Below are 22,740 nucleotides of genomic sequence, written 5' to 3'. Positions count from 1 at the left end.
TGTCCAGTGATTCATAGATTGTATCTTCTGGATCTATTTTCCAGGTCTTCAATTTTTTTCAGTCTTTTTACTTTGTTTGATGAAATCTTGTAGTCTTGTAGATTCATTGGTTTCTTTGTATTCAATTCTAATTTTTAGGGTTTAATTTTCTTCAATTAACTTCTATGTTTCCTTTTCCAGTTGGTTTATTTTATGTTTAATGAAGTTGATTTCTTTGGTCAACTTTTCATAATTTTCCTGTTTGACTTTCATTTTTTTTCCATTTTCTTCTTCCTCTCTTCTTTGGTTTTTAAATTCTTTTTTAAGATCTTCAATGAGCTTTGTATTTGAGTCCAATTTAAAGACTGTTTTGATACTTCCCCTGTGAGTGATTTTTCACTACTTTCTTCTTCAGACATGGTATTGTTATCATTTTTATCTGTAAAGTAGTTTTCTACAGTGAGTGCTCTTTTAACTTTTTTGTTCATCTTTGTTGTTTCAGCTCTGCTCCTGGGGTGCAGGGAGTGTAGACCCAAGCTTTTTTTGGTTAGGGCTGGGGTATGATCCCTGGCTTGCCATTGGTCAAGATGTTACCTATGCAGTCCAGGCCTTGCCTGTACAGAGGTCTTTTTTCTTCCTTTACATCCAGGTTCTAACTTAACAGTAGTTTGCTGCCGACCCAGTCTTGTCTTTTACTCTGGTGTTCTCAGGGTTCATCATTTGTTTTGGGCAGGAGTCCTCCCTGCTGGCTTGTTATCTAGTTGCCAGGACCTCTGTTGTTATCAAGCTGTCAGGACCTGGATTGCACTGTGGCTAAATGCCTTATGCTGGCCTTCCTGCTTTCCTGCCTCCTGGGCTTTACTCCTCCTTTCCCTCCAAAGAGACAGACCTTTGCAGAAGATCCTCTATGATGTCTGCAATTGAAAATTTCTCTGAATCTTCTCTTTTTCTTGGTGAGATTTGTAACTTGAATATCAGAGTAGATACTTCATTTACCTTTGGTAGAGAAAAACTCTGGGAGCATGCTAGCTTCATGCTGCCATCTTGTCTCCACCCCGGAAGTCAAAACCTACTTTTTTAAAACCATAATTAACATTTATGTAAGGAACGTGGGGTGTTTGCCTTTCACAGACTATAAGGAGGGTTGTTAGTTTACATTATAAAGACTGTGGCCTGACTGTGACTATTGGAGTCTAAGTGCAAGTATGTGAATATAAGACAAAAGAAACGATCCTGACCAATCACTGATAAGAGTGAGGCCTCCTCACCTGAAAATTAAGTTTCATTACCCAAGGGGAGGTCAAAAACCAGCTTCAGCTAGTTAGGGGTTGACCTAGGGTCTGTGTCCTTGTCTTTTGCGTATGCTCAATGTAGTTCATGCATATTACTATACACTCCCCTGTGCTCATTAGTATAATGATTGGGGGGGCAGTGAACATTTAGGGATGAATATATTAATTAGATTATAACCCTAACCATTGACTGAAGGGGAGGAACAAACCTTTCAAACTGCATATAATACTGTACATTGCCGTAATTCACTGCCTTTTCTTGCTAGAAGAGATGGCCCTTCTTCAAAGAATAAATAATAAATCTATTTTAATAAAAACAATAAAATCTCTTTTAATCACTCTGGACTAAGTATTTCTAGTAGATAACAATTTACATAAGCACTTTAAAATGCATTGAGTGTTTTGCATATGAATGAATGAAAGCAGTTATTAAGAGCTAACTATGAATAAAGGGCAGCTAGGTGGAGCAGTGGATAGAGCACCAGTCCTGAAGTCAGGAGTACCTGAATCCTCTTGATATTTGTTGCTTATTAGCAGTGTGAACTTGGGCAAGTCACTTAACCCTAATTATCTCTCATCCAGGGTCATCTCCAGTCATGCTGAGTCTTATCTGACCCCTGGACCCAGATGACTCCAGAGAAGAAAGTTAAGTTATGACTTAGCACCACACCCCCTCACTGAAATCCAATTCACCTGCAAGTCATGGTCTCCCTGATGTCATGTTCTCTTTGAGAACAATGGAAAAATAACAATGTAGAATAACAAGTAGAAAAGAATGATCTTACATACTGTAAGTTTTATCATTTTTTTCCTGGTCAAAGGTTGATGCTTTTCTTAGCTATTATGAAGAATGAAATAGGTCCTCTTTAGATCTTGAAAGGAAACAAGAAAGAATTCAGTCCACCTTTAGACTTCAAAAACAAGTACTCACCCTGCCTTCCTGAGACTTAAACTCAAAAAAAAAAATATGTTACCTCCCTCGGGAAAAATAGCCTTGTACAAGAACATTTCTCTTAGAATAAATAATAGAATGGTCTCCAGGCAACTTTAAAGTTTCGTCTACTCATGTCATACATATTTTGTTCTCCTCCCCTTGTTACATATAAATTTTCTGATCTCCCTCAGTTCCAGGAGATCATTCTGAGATGGTTTCCCTTACCTAATGGTGGTGAGTAAAATCCCAGAGAAATAACTTCATGTCTAATCTATTTTTCTTTATTGCTGTTGTTATGTTATTTTAACTCTCTTTAAAGGTTCTTAATTTTAGGTTAACATATGATATCTCAGCTAATGCTTATATTCACCCTGGGAGGTAGTCAGTATTATTATTCCCATTTTACAGACAAGGAAACCGAGGTCTAATGATGTTAGGTGACTTGCCCACACTCAGATAGAAAGTAAGTGCCAGAGGCAGGATTCAAATTCACATCTTCTGGATTCCTAAGTCATACATTCTATGTACTGTGTCCCAACTGCCTTCTATTTTGAAATATGGATCCCACAGGTTTTTCCAAAAGGAGAGCAAAAGCAGGGAAGTGATGATGTTAATTGAAATATAAAAAATTAAAAATGATGGAATTTATAACTCATACATTATTATTGCTGGAGAGGTTGGTATCACCATTTAAGATTGAGAGTTGGTGAAAGTGAATGAATTTAACATTTTAGCCCTGGAGTTAAAATAGCTGAGGCTTTATTTTACAAGCCTGAAAGTTCACAGATTAAAAATGTATTCTCCTAGAGATACAGTAAGCTGCTTGAGGACGGGGGGTGGGGGGGGGTGGGGGGGGTGGGGGTGAGGGGGTGGGGGGTGGGGGGGGTGAAAAAGCATTTTGCAAGCACAAGCCTTGACAAGGTTCCTGAGGGAAAAGAGAAAAAGGAAGGCAGCTAGGAGTTGACTGCATATAAACTCAAAAGTGTGCCAGGAGGGGAGTATAGTCTAAACTTTTATAGTCTAGCCCACTTCCTGGGAAGAATTTGGGCAAAGGAGGAAAACCTTCCCCCTTTACATGAATGAGGTCAGGTAAAGCCTGGAAGCTGGAGGCTGGAAGCTGGTGGTGGGGGGGGGGGATGGGATGAGCTGAGGTTGCTTCTATCTTGGCAAATTTATACTTAACAAAGGAGTTACATTGAACAAAAGGAGTCAATTTATATCTGATTAGGGTCTATGCAGCCAAGGGAACCCTCAGACAGGCACAGATATTTTTCCTACATATAGATATTTTTCCTTCTACATACAGATATTTCTGCTCCATATTCCCCACTCAGACAATTCTGGGAGCTCTCCAAGACTTCATTGGAGAGTTTGCCTTTTGGGTGTGGTCAGGAGGTCTTGTATTGAAGGTCTTAAGATGATTCTCACACCTGTGTAAACTTGACCCATCAATGACAGACAGCATGACCAAGGTCAGATTGAATTTCAAAAGGAAGTACCCCACAGAACAGACAGAATTTTAACAGTGTAAAAAATTACAAAGTTTGTTTCCAATCACAACATCTATGTCCATAGCTCCCTGCATTATTATTGTTATCAGATACAATAGGTCACATATTTCTATTACTTTAAAGTAAATAAAGAACAGCACTTTGGGGATGAGCATAGAAGTATTATTCCTGTTATACAAATGAAGAAAATGAAACTTAGCAAAATCAAATTCCTTTCACAGGTTCAAAAAGTTGAGAGTTTTTTTTAATTATGTCAGTTCTAGCAAAATTAAGGAACCATCAAAATGATAAGATCTGAAATTGAAATGGAAATGAGAGAGCAATAGAGAAATTTAACCTATTGAAGAAAATTGAAAATGTAAAATTCCTGGGCAAAGCAAGACCATCAAGATCATTGGCAATAAAGAACTGTTTAAAACCCATAGGATGATGTTCCATTAATTTATTTTCTGGGGGGAAAAAAGAACCAAATGGGTGTTATTTTGGAATCAGAATTCATTAAAAATTTCACACTTTAGAAAGGTCAGATAAAGTCTTTCTGTCATTCCTATTAGGTGATGGAAAGATAGTGATAAGACTCCTTGTGGATGGAATCAGGGAACCAGGATAGTGAGCTGTGGGGGGCAAAAAGGCAGCAGCTGCTGCTAAGAGTTTTAAGAATAATGGTGACTTCTCTGCCACACCAAATCTGTTTGTAAATAGCAGAAAAAGCAAGGAGTCGGCAAACATGGCCCTCATGCTGTACTGAGGAGGCAGTCAGAAAGACTCTTCATGCAGAATATTACAGCTGAAGGGTTGTGAGGAATATATTTAAATTTCCCAGTTGTATATGTTATTGAGGAAAATCTCATGTGTTGGGCTTTGCTAAAAGATGTTTGAGATTTTAGGCAGGGAATATATCACAAGGTCAGTAAAAGCTGCATCTTTGACATTGAAATAAGCAGAATCGGGAGAACAAATTATATAATAACAACATTGTAAAAATGAATAATTATGAAAGACTTAAGAGAGCTTATTTATTTGATGACCACCACCATTCTAGAGGACTGATGATAAAGTCTATTACCCAATTCCTGACAGAGAAATGATAGACTCAATATGTAAAATGTAAAAAACATTTTCAGAAATGGCCCACATGGGAATTTGTTTTACTTGTTTGTGCATATTTGTTACAAAGGTTTTCTTTTACTTTTTCAGGTGGGTATTGGCAAAGATAGAAGAGAGAGAACAAATGCTGGTTACTTGAAAGAAAATAATTTTTAAACACAACCATTTATTAGTCACTTGTCCTTTGCCAGACTGTGTGTGGGTCTAGAGATACCAAATGAAACCTTCCTTATTCTCCAGAAAAACAGCTCTAAGTCTTGATTAAGATTCTATAGCAGAGGGGCAGCTAGGTGGCGCAGTGGATAGAGCATCGGCCTTGGAGTCAGCAGTACCTGGGTTCAAATCCGACTTCAGACACTTAATAATTACCTAGCTGTGTGGCCTTGGGCAAGCCACTTAACCCCATTGCCTTGAAAACTCTAAAACAAAACAAACAAAAAAAAGATTCTATAGCAGAGCTAAAATCGACCTTAGAATGGAGAGAACTTAGAAAACTAGAGTTAGAAGAGACTTGCTAGATCACTATTGGTGAACATCTCATTTTGTAGTTGGGGAATCCAAAGTTCAAGGCAGGAACAGACTGAATTAGCTATAGACAAAAAGCCAGGTCTCCTCCTTCCTATTCATATTAATTTATCAAAGCATCTGGCTAAAGTAAGCAATGAATAAATGTTTGCTGACTTGTCCACTTTGTCCATTTTGGGTTATTTCTCCTATCTTCATGTATTCTGTTTTCTTCAGGAATTTTCAAATACACAAGGGACTAGCAGATTACAGATAATTCAGACACAATAGTTAAGGAAACCTTCTGGAAACCAACTCTGTTTAGGCAGCTTTGCTTTTCCTGACTATAACTTATTCCTTTCCCTTTCCTTTTCCCTATCCCTTTCCCTTTCCCTTTCCTTTGCCCTTTCTCTTTCACTCTAAAAAGTAGATTGTTAAGCCAAGAGGATGCAAATTTCTCACCCATTCCTATGAGACCTGGCAGAAGGTAGAGAAGAGTTGGTCAAACAAAGCATGACTTGAGCTCTCTTGGCCTCTAATAGCAGGGTCCTGTACAAACTTCTCAATGTGCATAAATAGGAGAGAAAAAAAAATCTGAGGAATCCCCATTGCCTGGCATATAATAGGTGCTTAATAAAGGCTGATTGATTAATGAAGGTGATGTTTCCAAACTTCAGGAAGAGACCCAAATAAAGAACTTTATCATTTTTCTTCTGCAGGCCCTCAGAATTCTCTGCAAAGACTCAGAAGACCTTTGACTTCTCAAGGCTATCTCCTCAATTTTTAAATCTTCTTTTACTTCAGAAAGTTTTTTTTTAATGCCCTCAATGATTAATCCAGTGCCTGAAAGAGTAAGTGTATAATAAATAAATACTTGTTGACGTATTGATTGTCCACAGTTGTCTCCTTAGAAAGGATTCCGCCCCCCATCCTTACCCACCAAAAAAAATCCCTCAAGGGCAAGGAGCTGCATAGTATAGAATTTCCTAGCTGAAAGGGTCCACAGGACATGAGCTGTATAACATCAGAGTCTGAAAGGAAGGTTGAGCCTGAGCAAGAAATAAACAAGTAAACAACAATAAAAACCTTGGTGGTCTTCAAGGCCCTACTTATTGCTATGTATTCTTCTGAAAGTTATCTGTCAACAAGTTTTTATTAAACACTTACTCATATTTCAGGTATTGTACTGCAGCTCTGAGGATAAATAAAAGAGACAATGTAGTGCCCAACTTTAAGGAGCTCATATCCTAATGTACAACATAGATACAAAATGGAAGGCTATCTTAGAGGAAGAGAACTAGGGGGATGTGAGGGGTGTCAAGAAGACAGCTAGGATTTGAAATGCCTTACAGGAAGTCAAGAGGCAGAGATGAGGAGTCAGAGGAGTCAGAGGAATCAGTTCTAGTCAGGGGGAACAACCTGGAGATGGAGGGTTGATGGACTGATGGACAGCAAATGGACTGATGTCACTGTATCGTAGAATCTGTGAAGAGGAGGGTAAAATAGAACAAGACTAGAAAGGCAGGAAGATAAAAGATTGGGGAGAAGGACTTTAAGGATAAAATGCAAGATTTCATTATTTAACCCTAGAGGTAATAGGAAACCACTGGAGTTTAAGTAGGGCGGTGGTGTTGACATTGGGTCAGATTTGTGTTGTAGGAAGAGCTTTTTGGCAGCTGAGTGGAGGACAGGATGGAGAAGAGCAGGAACTGCTGAAAAGTGTCTCTCTAAGAGCATTCTAGCATGGGAGATGCTGAATTGTTCAAAGACCTTCCTTCTTCCTAGTTCTTCTAGGCCTATGAGTCAGTAAGGTGGGGTGCTTGTATGATCATAAGTTCCCAAGGAGGGAGGTACCTTAGACATTATTATTATTATTATTATTATTATTATTATTATTATTATTATTGGAAACTGTCAGTGGTCAGCAATTCAAGTGGGTGAAGTGGGAGGCCAGGCCAGCCTGGCCAGGCTGGGGCTGTTAGCAAACTCAGTGGAGACTGGAAAGATCTCAAGCACTGGAATTTCTGACAGCCACTTAGGCATAAGAGGAGACCTGGGGAATTTCTAGAATTTTGTAGGGCAGGAATAAAAGAGCTATTTTGTGAGAAAAGAGGGGCCACTGAATATTGGCAGCAAACACTAGTCATGTTTGATTGAGGGTTTGTGCAATAACTATAACAAATCCAATTGGAAACCTTTGCATTGTTCAAGATCCAAGCTTAGGTCCCACCTTCCAGGTGTACTAATCTCTCAGGGTAAGGGTCAAATGAAACATTTTAAAAATTCTTAGAAAAGTAACAACATAGTAAGAACTTAACACAGATGGTCTTCCTCCCTTCCCCCCCCCCCCCCCCCCCTCCTTTCCTCCCTCCCTCCCTCCCTCCCTCCCTCCCTCCCTTCCTTCCTTCCTTCCTTCCTTCCTTCCTTCCTTCCTTCCTTCCTTCCTTCCTTCCTTCTGATGCAGGGGAAAGATGAAGAGAATTGTTGAATGTAGAAATTGGGTGGAAATGTTGACTACTATCTACTCTTGAGATGTAAATTGACTAGAAGTAGAGAATTATGATTGTAACAGAAACAATTTGTAATCTGCTGAAAATTGGGTGGAGATCCCCATTACCCCTGATTCCATTGTTTAATGTAAAATTTATATCCTAATCTCTTTAGGCTTTACCCTCTACCTAATTCCTGATGCATTAAGAGAAAGGGAGTTCACCTTTTGCCCTCTGGATGAGAGGCAAGACATAAAAACCTGGGTTAGACTTTAGCTCAGGGACACAGTGTTCTCTGATCTGTGATCCAGCCAATGCTACTTGGCTGTTCTTTTCTGTCTCTCTCTCTCTCTCTCTCTCTCTCTCTCTCTCTCCCTCTCCCTCTCTCCCTCTCTCTCTCCCTTCCTATATGTTGTAGCTTCTTTTAATAAATTTTTGTTTTATTTCCACCCTTGCTTTCCCAAGTCTGAAGAATGATTCCTCATAGACAGATCTGAACTCAAGTAGCCAGTGGCTATACTTCCTCTCTCCCTCCCTCCCTCCCTGCCTGCCTGTCTTCCTGCCTGCCTCTGCCTTCCTTCCTCCCTCCCTCCCGCCCTTCCTTCCTCCCTCTTTCCCTTTTTTTTTTCTTTCCTTCCTTCTTCCTTCCTCTCTTCTTTTCTCCCTTCTCTTCTTTCCTTCCTCCTTCCCTTCCTTACTTTCTTCTTTCCTTCTTCCTTTCCTTCATTCTTTCCTTCCTCCCTTCCTTCCTTTCTCCCTCTTTCCCTCTCTCCCTTCCTTTTCTTTTTCTTTTCTTTCTTTTTTCCCTCCTTCCCTGACTAGAAATGATCTCCATTTTTTAAAAAGTTTTATTTATAACTTAAATTAGATTGCTTTCTGTCAGGAAGGGGAAGGGAAGGGAGGGAGAAAAATGTGAAACTCAAAACCTTACAAAAATGATTTTTTGAAAACCATCTTTGCAAGTAATTGGAAAAATAAATAAAATATTTTTAAAAGTTTAATTGATGTCTTTTACTTTTTCATCACTACCACATCAAAGGCCTCACAGTCTACATTCCTTATAACAAGGTGGAAAAAAACCAGTTATACAAAATCAAGTTTAGATATCATTCAAAAGTTCGATGCTGAAACCCACTCCCATCCAGTTACCTATCTTTTTCAGGAAAGAAGGAGGGACATTTCTTCATCCTGAGAGTGATTTCTTCCTCCTGTATTATGACTGGAGCTCTTCTTAGTCCATACTCCTTTTATTTCCCTATTATTATTGTTATTTGCTTCTTATTTTCACTCCCATCCTCTCATCTGCCTGAGAGCTCTTTGAAGACAAAGGTAATGTCTTATTTTCTATAAGCATAGGACAAAGTATGAGTTAAGATATGAGATTCTGATGTTGCCTGCTCTTCTTACTATGTGGTCATCACAGGCTGTATAACATGGGAAAACTTTTCTTAAGTCCTTTAGAAGACTCAGGGTGTTATAGAATTGCATTTTATTTTAAGAACAGGCTATTTTATATTGAGGTCTTGTTTACCATAGACACTCAATAAATGTTTGGTAAATGAAACTAGAAGGTTTACAAAATCAAAACTTTCTGGTGTTGGTAACTTCACTCTCTTTCTCTCTCTTTTTCCTCCTCCTCCTTCTTCTTCCTTTCTTTTTCTTTTCTTCTATCTTCTTTTCTTCTTTTTCTTCTTCTTTTCCTTCTTTCTTCTTCACCTTCTCTCCCTCCTTCTTCTTTCCTCTTCTCTGTCTCTATCTTCATCTGCTTTGCACCTGTGATTTCATTAGTTTAGAGAATTCCTAGTGAGAAACCTTTTTCTACCAAAGCAAAGGTCTGCAACCTTAGAGTTTCAGAGTTGTCTATATCATGGAATGATTAAGTGGCTTGTTCTGGAGCATATTATGGGTTTGTATGTGTCCTTGAACCCAACTCTGAATTCTGAGGTTTTCTCTCTAGGAGGGAAAGAGAAGGGAATAAATCATTTATTAAGTACCTACTATTATCTCTCTTCACTAACTTCATCTCTCCATATTAACAATAAGTCAAATGACTGTTGATGTGGGCTGCCAAGGGTCTGGGATAGCTCTTTTTTCTCTGTCTCAATTTAGGGACCAATTGAAGTACCTCATAATTGTGATCAGCTAAGAAGAAAAGCTAATAGAAAAGATACACATTAATTACACTGTGAGAGAGGATTAGAGCCATTCAATGAGCCTTAATTGCTGTGCCAATAAGCATTGAGGTTACATAGAAAGCTAAACAAAAGGTAAACCCAGAGACCCTGTAGACATTCTAATGTTGGATACATGATATAATACAGGGTAAGACAGATGAAGGCAATCTGACACAGGAGGGTGAGCACTCACTGAGAGCAGGGTAAATTCATGTCCATCTTCAGGTTAACAGGAAAGGTTTCATGGAGGAGGTCACCTTGAAGCAGAGCCTTAAAGGATTTTTGCAGGAAGATGGGAGGAGGCAATGGGGAGAAAAATAACTATAAAAAATAATTAAATTCTTAAAAATCTGTGCTTATAGCACAGTGGATGACTTCCACTGGCAGAGACTTCAATCACTCCATGCCTCAGTAGGCTGTATTTGTGAGTGGTCATGGTTGGAAAAATTTACTACCTGGTGATTGATTCTCTGGTCATGAGTCCTGATGCCCTTAGCTAATTTGACCTGTTTTGGACATCTTTACAGCTGAGTTGGGCTTGCTTGAGCTTGGCCTCTGCTGGTATAACTTTCCAGAAACCAGGGCTTTCTCTGGACTGTGACGAGGTAATAATAACAATAGTTATTATTTATATAGTGCTTTAAGGTTTTCAAAGTGCTTTAGAAATATTATTTTACTTGAACCTGGGAGATAGGCATTATTATCTGTATTTTACAGATGAGGAAACTGAGGCTTAGATCACACAGAGATAAGGGAAGAGAATAAACATTATATAGAACCTTCTATGTACAAATATTATCTTTACAAACAAATAACACTTTACAGGTATTATCACATTTTACATAGCCAGAAGGTGAATGAGGGAAAATCTGAACTCAGGTCGTTCCCACTCTAAAGACACAATAATAGCTCCTATTTTTAAAGTGCTTTAAGGTTTAAGAAAGAGCTTACTTAACCAAAAGAAAGAATGAAGGAGGAAGTAAGAATTAACTTATTTGTATTTGTTTGGAGGAAATGGGGGCTAAGTGACTTGCCCAAGGTCACACAGCTACTAAGTGTTTGAGGACAAATTTGAACTCAGTTTTTTCTGACTACAGGATCAACTATACTGCTTAGCTGCCCTGGGGGAAAAGACCAATTATTAAATGCCTACTTTATGTCAGACACTGCTCTAAGCTCTTTAGAAATATTATTTGATCCTCGTAACAACCCTGTGAGATAGATGTTATTATTAGGGTGATTTAGTCTAAATGTTGCTAAATATAGAGTTTGGAGACCTGAATTCAAGCCTGGTTATACCACTGACTAGCTATGTGATCTTGGACAAGTCCTTTAACTTGCTCTTGTGTGGTGGTATAATTGATAGTACTTGGTGTCAGGAAGACCTAGTTCAAATCCATCCTCAGAGGCTTACAAGCTGTGTGACCCTGGGCAAGTCACTTAACCTCTGTTCTTCAACTGTAAATTGGGACCAATAGAATTTGTACTACTTAAATCACAGGTTTGTTTTCACTTTGAAAAACTTAAAATATTCTGGAAATAGGAGTTGTTAATCTTATCATAATAGAATGTAAGTTACTAAGGAATTTTTTCATTTCTCCATAACTCAGCATTTAGCAGTAAATAATAAACACTTGATAAATGGTGATGTTTGTCCTTCATTCTCAAGGAAGAGCATGACTTTAGGGAGGTGATGCCATGACAAACATGTAATTTGGATTTGAGTGGGGGCTGCTGTGCCCAACCTCACTTTCTCCTCCAGAACTTCCTGGGTCCAGTAACCAGACAACTGGAGATGGCCCCTGGATGTAAGGCAAGATCATACAGCTAGTAACTGTCTGAGCTCTAATTTGAACTCAGGTCCTTCTGACTTCACTTCTAGTACTCTATCCACTGCTCCACCTGGCTTGATAAATACTTGTTAACTGACTAGAGGATAGAGCTCTGGACTTGGAGTCAAGATTTGAGTTCATTAGACATTCAATAGCTGAATGACTTTAGTCAAGATATTTATCCTTTCTGGGCCTCAGATTCCTTATCTGTAGAATGAGCAAGTTTGACTCAGTAATCTCTAAGGTCCCTTCCAACTCTAAATCTATAACCTCAGAGGCCTTATCCAGTGTGATGTCTGAATCAGGCCTGATGGGAAGGGGGAAAGGGGAAAGGATTCAAACAAGCATTTATTGAAGTAAACTCTTTAAAATATTTTCTCATTTGATGGGAAGTTTCTCTCTTTTTATTGTTTTTTTTAAGGTTGGCAAAGTACTTTAGAAATATAGCTTTATTTGAACCTTACAATGTCCTTGACATTGTTATTCTTATTTTACAGATGAGGAAACTGAGGCTGAGAGAGGTTAAATAATTTGTCCAGGACCACACAGGGAGAAAGGAAGAGAATCAACATTTATATAGAACCTACATATTATCTTCACAAACAAATAACATTTTACAAGCATTATCTCATTTGACATATCCAATAGGTGAATGAGGGAGAATTTGAACTCAGGTCTTCCCAATTCCAAGGACACAATAAGTAGCTCCTATTTCTAAAGTGCTTTAGGGTTTATTAAGAGCTTACTTCACCATAAGAGAGAAAGGAGGAGAGAAGAAGAATCTATTCATTTTTGTTTGTTTGGAGGTAATTGGCTAGCTAGTAAGTATCTGAGGCCTGGGGCTTTCTATCAGCCAGCTAGCTACCTGAGGCATCTGCACCTTCTTTCCATGGTTTATTGTTGTGGGAGGCAGCAGCAGAGAATAGTTTTCAGGTTGGGTTGGTGGAGACTGAAGGATCTCAGGGGGGGATGTAACCTCACTTCTGAGTCTTTTTCTTTCTCTGTGTATTGGGAATAATAATCCTAGTCCTGCCTTCCTCCTAGGACCTGTTCTGAGCATCAATCCATCAAACTACTGTCTGCTCGTCGGAAAACACTCTTGAGAAGGGATTATTCTTTATCCATTCGTTGAACTTCCTTCTCCCACAAATTCATGAGTTTAACTTTCTTAATTTGTTTTCTTTTTGAACAGTGCCCCCTGCTGTGTGACAATCAAAGGATGGACCCTGTATCTGGGACTAACCGTCATGATGTCTCCACATTTCTGCAAGGCCTCTTTTTCTTAGCATAGCTGGAGAGGCTTCTCTGGTAATTCTCAGTTGGAATATTGCTATGCTTTTTCCGGAAAAGCAGATGATGAATCAAGTAGTAGGAGCCTCTCCAGTTGCATTCTCCCAATGAATCTCTATGAGGCTTGCCATGATCTCAAGCAGGAGGTGGGAGAGTGGAGGCTTACACTTCTGTTTTTGCAAAGCTTCTTGGTTTGGGTTTTTTGTTTGTTTGCTTTTATTTATTTAAGGCAATAGGGTTAAGTGACTTGCCCAAGGTCACACAGCTAAGCAATTATTAAGTGTCTGAGGTTAGATTTGAACTCAGGTCCTCCTTACTCTAGGACTGGTGCTCTGTCCACTGAGCCACCTAGCTACCCCTTAGAATGGGTCCTCTTGATGAGAGACCTCAACTTAACTTAAGGTGACTATATAGTACATTTCCCAAACCTTCATCAGTACAGACAAGGCCATAACAGGAATTGGTCATTTAATCAATGATACCAAATAACTTTGGGATTAGGCTTACTCAATTAAAAAAAAAAACAAAGGCTGTCCTCTGCTAACAGTTCTGAAACTTTTTGGTCTCAGGACCTCTTTAAACCCCTAATAAATGTTGAAGTTCTCTCCTCCACCCCCCCCCCCCAAGGACTTTTGTTTATGTGGGTTATTTCTATTGGTTTTACCATACTAGAAATTAAAATTCTCACACTCTCTGAAAGAGCCTCAGAAACCCTTAGACATTTCCAGGCCACACATTGGCAGATGATATTGACAAATGAGTGATTGGGGGGGGGGCAATTTATGCTTTGGGGCAAACTCATTGTAGTCCTTCTCATAAGTAGTTGAGCTACTCAAAGACCCTTCAGTGGCTAGAGCCCTTGGAATGAGGAAGCCTCATCTTTGTGAGTTCAAATCTGGACTCAGACACTTGCTAGCTGTATGGCCCTGAATAAGCCACTTAACCCTATTTGCCTCAGTTTATTCATTATGGAGTAATGGAGAAGGAAATGACAAACCACTTCAATATCTTTTCCCAAAACCCTGTAAATAGGGTCCAAAAAGTCAGACATTACTGAAACAATAAAAGAAATAGATATATTCTATAATATTCTCAATGAGAATTGCCATATGCCAGTCAATTTTATTTTTCCAGTGATAAATTCACCTCTCTATTTCCTTTACTGAATTAGTTTATATATTTTCCTGTACTTTAAAAAATTTTCATATTCATTATTTTTACAGTAATTACTATTCTATTATCTGTATGTTCAAGAATTTATTTTGTCATTTTCAAATACAGTCCTTCATTTTCACTTTGTGCCATATGTTTTAAGAATGTTTTCTGAATGGTTTAAAAATCCATTTTCTTATTTTCTTTTTTTTTTGCTGGGAAATTAAATCCATTCATTTTTAGTTATAATTATGAAGTCTATTTTAAAATTAAATTATTTTTCTCCTTGTACTTTTATCTTATTTAACTCAGCATTTAGTCTTTTGGTCTATAATTTATAATAAATTTATAAATTTATATTAAATAAATTTCAGTAATCTGAACTTGATCTCCCCTCTAATTTCCTCCTTCTCGATATCCTACACAATCCCAACTTCATTCAGACCATAATCCTATTTCTTAACTTTTCCCTCATCCCCTTTTTATGTCATACCATCCTTCCTTTTAGGTTGCTATTTTATTATGGTATCATAAATTTAGAGCTAGAAGAGACATAGGGATCATTTAGTCTGACCCCATCATTTTACAGATGAGGAAACTGAGGTTAAGAGATGTTATTTTGCTTTCTTGTGGTCACCTAGATTATTGTTAGAGTCAGGATCTCTGGATCCAGATCCAGCATTATCTCATGCTGCTTCCTCAAAATCTATGACCTCCTATTCAATCTCATAATCTTAACTGCTTCCTTCCCCATTGTGGGAATTAATACTAAGAAACAGGAACCTGGTTTGAAGAAGCTGCTCATCTGAAATTTTCCTCTCTTGCAATGAAGGAACACAAAATCCCTGACTTAGCCCCATTTGCCTCTGTGAGATTGTTTTTTGTTTGTTTTTGTGAAGTTACCAGAACATTCCCATTCTGTGGGTGGGAACTAATTCCCACTCCACTCCTAATTCCTTTTCCCAGATCCCTTTACGAATTTTCCTAAAGAGAATCATTTAGAAAGAATTTTGAGTAGAGAAAATATGATTTCTTAATATTTTCAGTTGAACTATAAGGGTTTTAAAAATATACTTGTACAGGAGGATGAGACTATTATAAAGAAATCTTGACAAGAGACTCAGCTAAAAAAAAGTCATCCCAAGGACATTTACAGATGAGACTAGAAGGATACCAATAGAAGAAATATGGTGAAAATTGGCAAAGATTTATATAACACACTTTTCTATATTAAGAAAAATCCAGACACCAAACTTGGACTTTAAGATCACTAACTTACAAACACTTAAAGAGGACTTTGAAAGGTCTTTAAAAAGAAGAAAGAGCCAAAAAGTCAGTTGAATTAGAATTAGACCAAGTGATTGTATAGTTAAAGGAAATCTGTGCAAACATTTGTGAGGGCATTGAAGGATCAACTTGGTATGAAGGAAAAAACCACCCTATGACATTACTGAGATAAGAAGGGCAACTTGGGGAATATGCACAATTGCTGACCTATAAGAGTATTTTAATACCTATATAAAATTTTTACTTATTGAGTGCTTCTTCAATGAGAGTATTAGTAGAGAATAAACAGAATTTTGAAGTGCTAGGTAATAAGAACACATATCTTTACCATCTTTATCATAATTGACTGAAGGATGTGGAGGTCTTTGTGCTTATAATTTGCTGGTTATTAAAACAAGAGAAAGCTTTTGAGTTACCTTTCTTTCAATAAAGGGTGTCCCATATATACAAATATATATGTATATATACATATATATATATATATATATATATATATATATATATGTCCAAGTCATCTAAGATTCCTTGAAAGCTTATCTGATATGTTTATTCAACCCTTTGAACATTAATATGGTTAAAGATGGTGATACCTGTTAGCCATGAATTTTTTCCATGTTCACAGAAGAGATCTATGCAGACTAATCATGACTTAATTCTCTAGGCTACACAGGACTAACTCTATCATATCCTAGAAAATTCTTCATTCCAGAAGTTCACTCCACCTCTGAAATACTCTTCACAATGGGCCATTGGTTTAGTCTTGCCATAGGACTTGATGACTCTGGAGGAGAAGGAAGGCTGGTGGCTTTGCACAGCTCTGCCTCACATAAATCCAATTTGTTTGGGAGTCAAGGCAACCTCCTCCTGATATCCCCTTCAAGAACAAAGAGCAAATTGGTGTTGAATCTGCAGTTTGGCTGAAGGGTTTGTTGTGGGGCAAGAAATCACAATTTTCTGATCCCCAGAAGGTAATGGCAAAAGTAAAAAAGCACATTTATTAAAAGTAAAGCAAGTAAATTAGTGACAAAGAAAGCTGGTCAGCTAAACTTCTTATAGAGAGTTAAGAAATCTTAAGAGGTGTGGCCACACCGAAGAGGCAGCACAGTTGGTGATGGGGCTGCATCAGAAACTGAAAAAGTGAAGAGATGACAAGGACCCTTTGAGTATACTTTCTGTGGTGGGAGCAGCAAGGGGGTTTGTCAAGGAGTGATTTACGCCTTACAGCAAGGTAGTGTCCACTGTGCGTGTCACAAGGGCAGTGTTAGGGGAGTAGTTAATGGTGTATAGTGGCTGAGGTCAGACATCTAGCTAGCTTCTGGCCATTGTCACATACTAGTGAAGCCTGGAGTCACCAAAAGACATAGGGGTATGTACCAGGGGTGTCTGGTGTCAGACCTACAGTTTATCCTTCCCCCCCCACCAGTGCCCCTCTAAATAGGGTTTTCAAGGGCAACACAAAAGGGGAAAATACCTTAACAGTACAGAAGGAATACAATGTTTCTCTGAGCCAAGTGCTACAGTTTCCAAACTGGAAAGTACTGCTCATCCCTGCAGCCCTCCTTCTGATTAACCCAGATCTGATCCCCTCAGAACCTCCATTATAAGGGGGATGCTCCAGTCATACATGTCTTCATTCATCTCCTGATTCTTTGGACTTTCCCTTCCAGGTCCCTCTTACCTTCAATTACCTTCAATTCTCTGTCTCTCTGTCTCTGTCTCTATCTGTTCTCTCTGTCTGTCTGTCTGTCTCTTTCTCTCTCTCTCTCTCTCTCTCTCTCTTTCTCTCTCTCTCTCTCTCTCTCTCTGTGTGTGTGTGTGTGTGTGTGTGTGTGTCTCTCTGTCTCTGTCTCTCTCTCTCCCTTGCTTTTTCTCTCTGTCTCTTTCTGTCTCTGTGACTCTTTGCCCATCTTCTCCCTCTCTTTCTTTCATATACTATCCATCTCTCCCTCCCCGCCCTTCACCTTTCAGTTTTTTTATATACTGTCTTCCACCCACTAGATAGTAAACACCTTGAAGGCACGTCCTGTCCTGTTCTTTCAGCTTCTATTGTATTCCCAGGCTTTAGATTGTGTCTGGAATACTTTTAGTGTGTGCTCACTGATTTGATTTGTGAGTTCAGGTTAAGGAAGTATTATTCTCTATAGATAGTGAAGTTCTTTAGATGCTCCTGTTTGCTGATGACCCTAGGCTGATCGTTTTGCAAGGTAGTCTGGATGAGACTCAAAACTATCCAAAAAGAGTTTGGCCTAAGCATACACATAAGAACGACAAAATGGATGAAGAACTATTGTCTAACTGAAGACATGTAGTAGTTGTTGTCTAGTTGTTTTTCAGGCATGTTTGATTCTTTGTGACTCCACTTTGGAATTTCCTTGGGAAAAACACAAGTATTTTGCCATTTCTTTCTCCAGTTCATTTATAATGAAACTGAGGCAGAGAGGGTTAAGTGACTTACCCAGGGCCACACAGCTAGTAAGTATACGAGGTCATTTGAATTCAGGTTTTTCTTTCTCTAGGTCTGGCACTCTCTCTTCTGTGTCACTTAACTGCACCAATGATATATAGTTATCTCTTATTATATAGAGTAGGGCCAGAGTCAAATAGAAGAAGTAGTCAGGGCTGGGCTGCTTTTGGAAAATGGTGGAATTCTTTTATTGACCCAAAACTTCTCCCCGAATCCTAGGCCTATATTTTTGAAACAAATATTCTACCAGTACTATATGACTACAGATCATGGGACTATACAGTGTCTGAAAAATTAAAACTAAGTACCACCCAGAGGAAAATGAAGATGGGAATGACAGATGCAAACAAGCAGGTTGCAATAATACATTAACAAGTGAACTACCAAGAAGAATTTACTACAAAGATAAATCAAAGTAAGGTATATCACTGAAGACTTGTATGATTGAAAAGGTTGGGCTGGTCATAGTGGGAGCAAGAGAGAGCTGATGGAACCAGCTGCCCATATGCTCCACTGATAGGTATCCTCTTGAGAAATAGAGAGGTGAACCTAGAGAGTAAAGGTACAAAAGTCTCCCAAGATGAGTAGGCTTGGATGTTCGTAATCTGCATTTTTGGAGGGAATATCACTGTTAATGATCTCACAGATACCTTTGACTATTGCGATATCTTTGTAACTCATCGGTGTATGGCTGAGCACAAGCCATGATCTGAGTGAGTTCATGGTGTCTATGGGAAGTCTGGCTGCTTTACCAATAAGGCCATGGTCTAGGTACCCATGACTGCTTTTTGGAAACTGAGCTTTGTTCACATTCATCTTATAAACTTCAATAAAAAGGGACAACAGTAGCTGACCTTTGGTGAAATGTCTGTGCCTTTAAAAAAAAAAAGAAACTCTCCCCTCCCCTCTTTTTTCTAAGTTTCTTCCTGTCTCCCTACATCTGGGAGAAAATTATTTCATCTCCAATTCTTGGGAAACACACCTTGTTTTTTCTAGTTTCTTCCTGTCTCCTTACATCTGGGAGAAAATTATTTCATCTCCAATTCTCGGGAAACACACCTTGGTGCCCAGATAAAAAGAAGTGACATGGCCTTAATGAGCTGGCTTTCCCTCCTGTATTTGATGCAGATCTGAATCTCCTGGGGAAGATCCAACTTAGAATCATTCCCTAGTGGGAACCGCTCCCTTCGTAGAACTGGGCCAATGCCTCCCTTCAAGGGTTCTGTGATATTAAAAAGGAAGGCACTGTGGAAACCCCTTCCAGTAGATCTTGGGTGGAGGGGGAGGGGCATCTGCTGAGCATCTCAGGCCTGGAAATTGGGAATTTCAAAAGCCTTTCAAGAGAAACGTTCTTCTTGCAGACATACTTGAAATTATCTTCTTTTAAAAAAAGCAAAAAAAAGAAATTCATCATCTTTGCAGGGGAATATTTTTTCAGTTCGATTGTGCAAGCCCTGCATCCACTCTCCCTGCCTTACAGAGCCATGACCTTGATTATAGGTAGCATTTTAAAGAGCATTTGAAGGATTTTATGTAATTATCTCAATGGATCCTCAAAAACCAGGAGGTGTGTGCTATTATTATCATCTCTATTTTACTGATAAGAAAACTGAGGCAGGCAGCAGTGAAATGATTTGCACATGGTCACAAATCTAATTAGCACCTGAACTCCAGTACTTCATTCATTTCATTTTGTTTTTAAAGAGTATTACTAAGGGCCCAAAAAAGAGGATAGCCAGGGGTACACTAGTGAAAGAAACAATATCTATCTCCAGGGATTTTTCCCTTGGAAACCCTCATAGAATTACAGTTGTTTAGAGCTGTCTCCTCCATTCCCATTTGACAGATGATGAAACTAAGTCTAGAAAAGGGAAATTACTTATCCAAGATAACAGAGCTAGTTGGTAACAGCCGACCAGTCTGTCAACAAGCAATTATTAAGTACCAGGTCACCCCTCCCCAAATCCAGGGTTGTTGTGAAGATCACATGAGACAATATTTGTAAAGCACTTTTAATAAATATATGTTTCCTTCCCTTTTTTCCTAAGTGCTGAGGATGCAAAGAAAGGCAAAAGTATAGTCCTGATCTCAAAGAGCTCTCATTCTAAAAGGGAGGCCAACATCTAGCATGTTGTTCAATCATGTCTGACATTGCAATCCCATCTGGCATTTTCTTGACCCATAGCTAGTAAATGTCTGAAATTAGATTTGAACTTAGGTCTTCCTGAGTCCAGATCTAGAACTCTATCTATTGAACCCCTATCTACCCCTAAAAAGAGAGTCAGTAAATAATTAACAACATATATACAAGATGGCAGAATATATACAAAGTACATATAAAAAATAAATCCATATAGACAAGCATATATAGTTTAATCTATATTAAACTATATATACATTTAGACAAATACATTTATGATTTAATATAAACTAAATGATAAATAATTGCCTAAAATCATTTATATTTATTATTAATATTTTATTAAAATATCACTAAATATTACTAAATAAATTTTTTAATGACTAAATTACTAGATATTTTATGTATATGTTATTTTACACACACACATATACACTCGATGGAAGAAAAGAGACTGGAAGTCTACCCTACCTCCTACCCTACCTTAATGCTATACAATTTGAGATGTCTAATAGGCAGGCAGAGATGTGAAATCAGAAGTCATTAGAGAGGTAGATAAGAAAATCTGGTAATTGTCAATATAGACATGATAACTAAATCTATGGGAGCTGATGTGATCACCAAGGGAATTAGTATAGAACAAGGAGAGGAGAAATTATAGGACAGAGTTTTAGAGGAGATGTACTGTTAAGGCCATGACCTGGATAAAGACCAGGAAGAAGAAACAGAGAGAACAGTCAAGTGGGAAGGAGGATATATAGGAGAGAAAAGTAACTCAAAAACCCAGAGAGAAAAGCTTATCTTTGAGAAGATAGTGATTGACAGCATAAAAGGTTTCAGAAGTAAAGAAGGAAGAGGACTAAGAAAACAGCATTAGATTTTATGATTACAAGATTATTGATAGACTTTCAGATCACAAAATCAATGATAAAAGAATAGATGCTTTCTCTGATTCTCATGATCTCTCAAACCTCTCTAAAACAGAAATAATGCTCTAATTGTAAAATGATTTTTAGTTGTTTTCATGGTCTAGGACACCCAGAATCTGAGGGAAGGTTAAAAAAACAAACTCAAAAATCCATTGAGCTCACACTGACCCTGAGCTCACTCGGCACCCTTCCCTCTCATGAGAAAAGTAATGAGGCTACACTATCAGATTCAAGGACTTGATACCAATCCCTGAACTGCTCTCCCCTCCCTCCTTCCAATGCCATTGAGATGTCAACTCTGGGCTGTGGAAGTTTGCCCAGGCTATGCCATCTAGCCAGAGCAGCCACAGCTCTGTAGGAACAAAAACCTGCTGGGGCATGGGGAACAACTCTGAAATGCTGCTACTTCAGTGTTGTAAAGCTCTGGAATAGAGGGAACATGCCTATGCATGTATGTGTGAATGTGTACAGGTTCAAATCTTACCTCAGGCACTTAATAAACTCTGGGGTGATAGGTAAATCTCTCAGAATTTCAGTTTCCCCATCTGTAACATTTGTGATAATAATTGTCCTAATTACCTCACAGGATTGATACTGGGTAAGTCCTCTTTGCAAACTTTACAATCCAGTAGAAGTGGGAGCTGTCAGTAAGGTGCATTCTTACATCCTTACATCCAAAATACACAGAAGTATATTTGCCTCTTGTTGTTCCTTTTTTTATGGTCAGACTTGTGATTTTATAAGTAGTGAGCACCCTGTGGGGAAATTTCCTTTATCAATGTGGATCAGCAACTGTTCTTTCTGTAATTTATAGTTTCAGAGAATTAACTGAGCCAATGATTTGCTTAAGGTCTTACAATCTCTTTGTATTAGAGGGGAATTGGAATGAAAATGGTTCTGTATTCACAATGCCATGGTGACTCCCTTGTAGCAGCTAGGTAACCATACAATAGGGCAGAGAAGACTGGAATTAGAGACAGAAAGACCTGAATTGAAGTCTTGGTTTAGATGCTTGGTTTAGTCGCTTAATCTCTGTCAGCCTCAGTTTCCTCATCTGTACAATGAGGATAATAGTGGTACCTATCTCACAGGATCAGAGGCAATAATGTATGCATAGTACTTTGAAAGTCTTGAAGTCTTAGATAAATGTTATTTGCTATTCACTTTTCATCACCAAAGAAAATGGAGAATGATGGCAATTACCTGAATCATTGTTACTGTTATTAATGATTACCTGTACATATAAGACTCATAAATCTACGTATCCAGTCCTAGTGTCTCTTGAGTTTCTGTCTATTGAGATGTCATTTTTATATGAAACATAAGCATCTAGAGCTAAACACATTCAAAACAGAATAAATTCTTTCCCCCCAAACTCATTCCCTTTCAGAGCTTCCCTATTCTTTTGTCTTAGAGTCGAACATAGTATTGACTCCTCTCCTTTTCATTCAACATGTCCAATCAACTGCTGAATCTTATAATTACTATTTTTACATTACCTCTTGCATCAGTCCTCTTCTCTCTACTCACACAGGTATCATTACAGTTCAACACTCATCGTTTCTCACTTGAACCATTCCAATATAAATTCTTTTTTTTTTAGGTTTTTGCAAGGCAAATGGGGTTAAGTGGCTTGCCCAAGGCCACACAGCTAGG

The 22,740-nt window shown here is 38.3% G+C and overlaps 1 long non-coding RNA gene across 2 annotated transcripts; it reads right to left on the bottom strand.

Moving 5' to 3' along the window:
- Window positions 1-8,863: 8,863 nt before the first annotated feature.
- On the bottom strand, window positions 8,864-22,080 carry LOC141488663 (uncharacterized). 2 transcript variants are annotated; one of them, XR_012468751.1, is made up of 3 exons: window positions 21,664-22,080; window positions 10,184-10,585; window positions 8,864-9,769 (listed from the first exon to the last, which is right to left on the bottom strand). It is a non-coding gene; the product is annotated as an uncharacterized LOC141488663 (long non-coding RNA). The 2 variants fall into 2 exon arrangements; XR_012468748.1 differs by having other exon boundaries at window positions 10,184-10,260.
- Between the last annotated feature and the right edge of the window lie 660 nt (window positions 22,081-22,740).

This window comes from Macrotis lagotis, chromosome 1, assembly GCF_037893015.1.
Source record: "Macrotis lagotis isolate mMagLag1 chromosome 1, bilby.v1.9.chrom.fasta, whole genome shotgun sequence".
NCBI lineage: Eukaryota > Metazoa > Chordata > Mammalia > Peramelemorphia > Peramelidae > Macrotis > Macrotis lagotis.
This window is presented reverse-complemented; position numbering and strand designations above follow the sequence as displayed.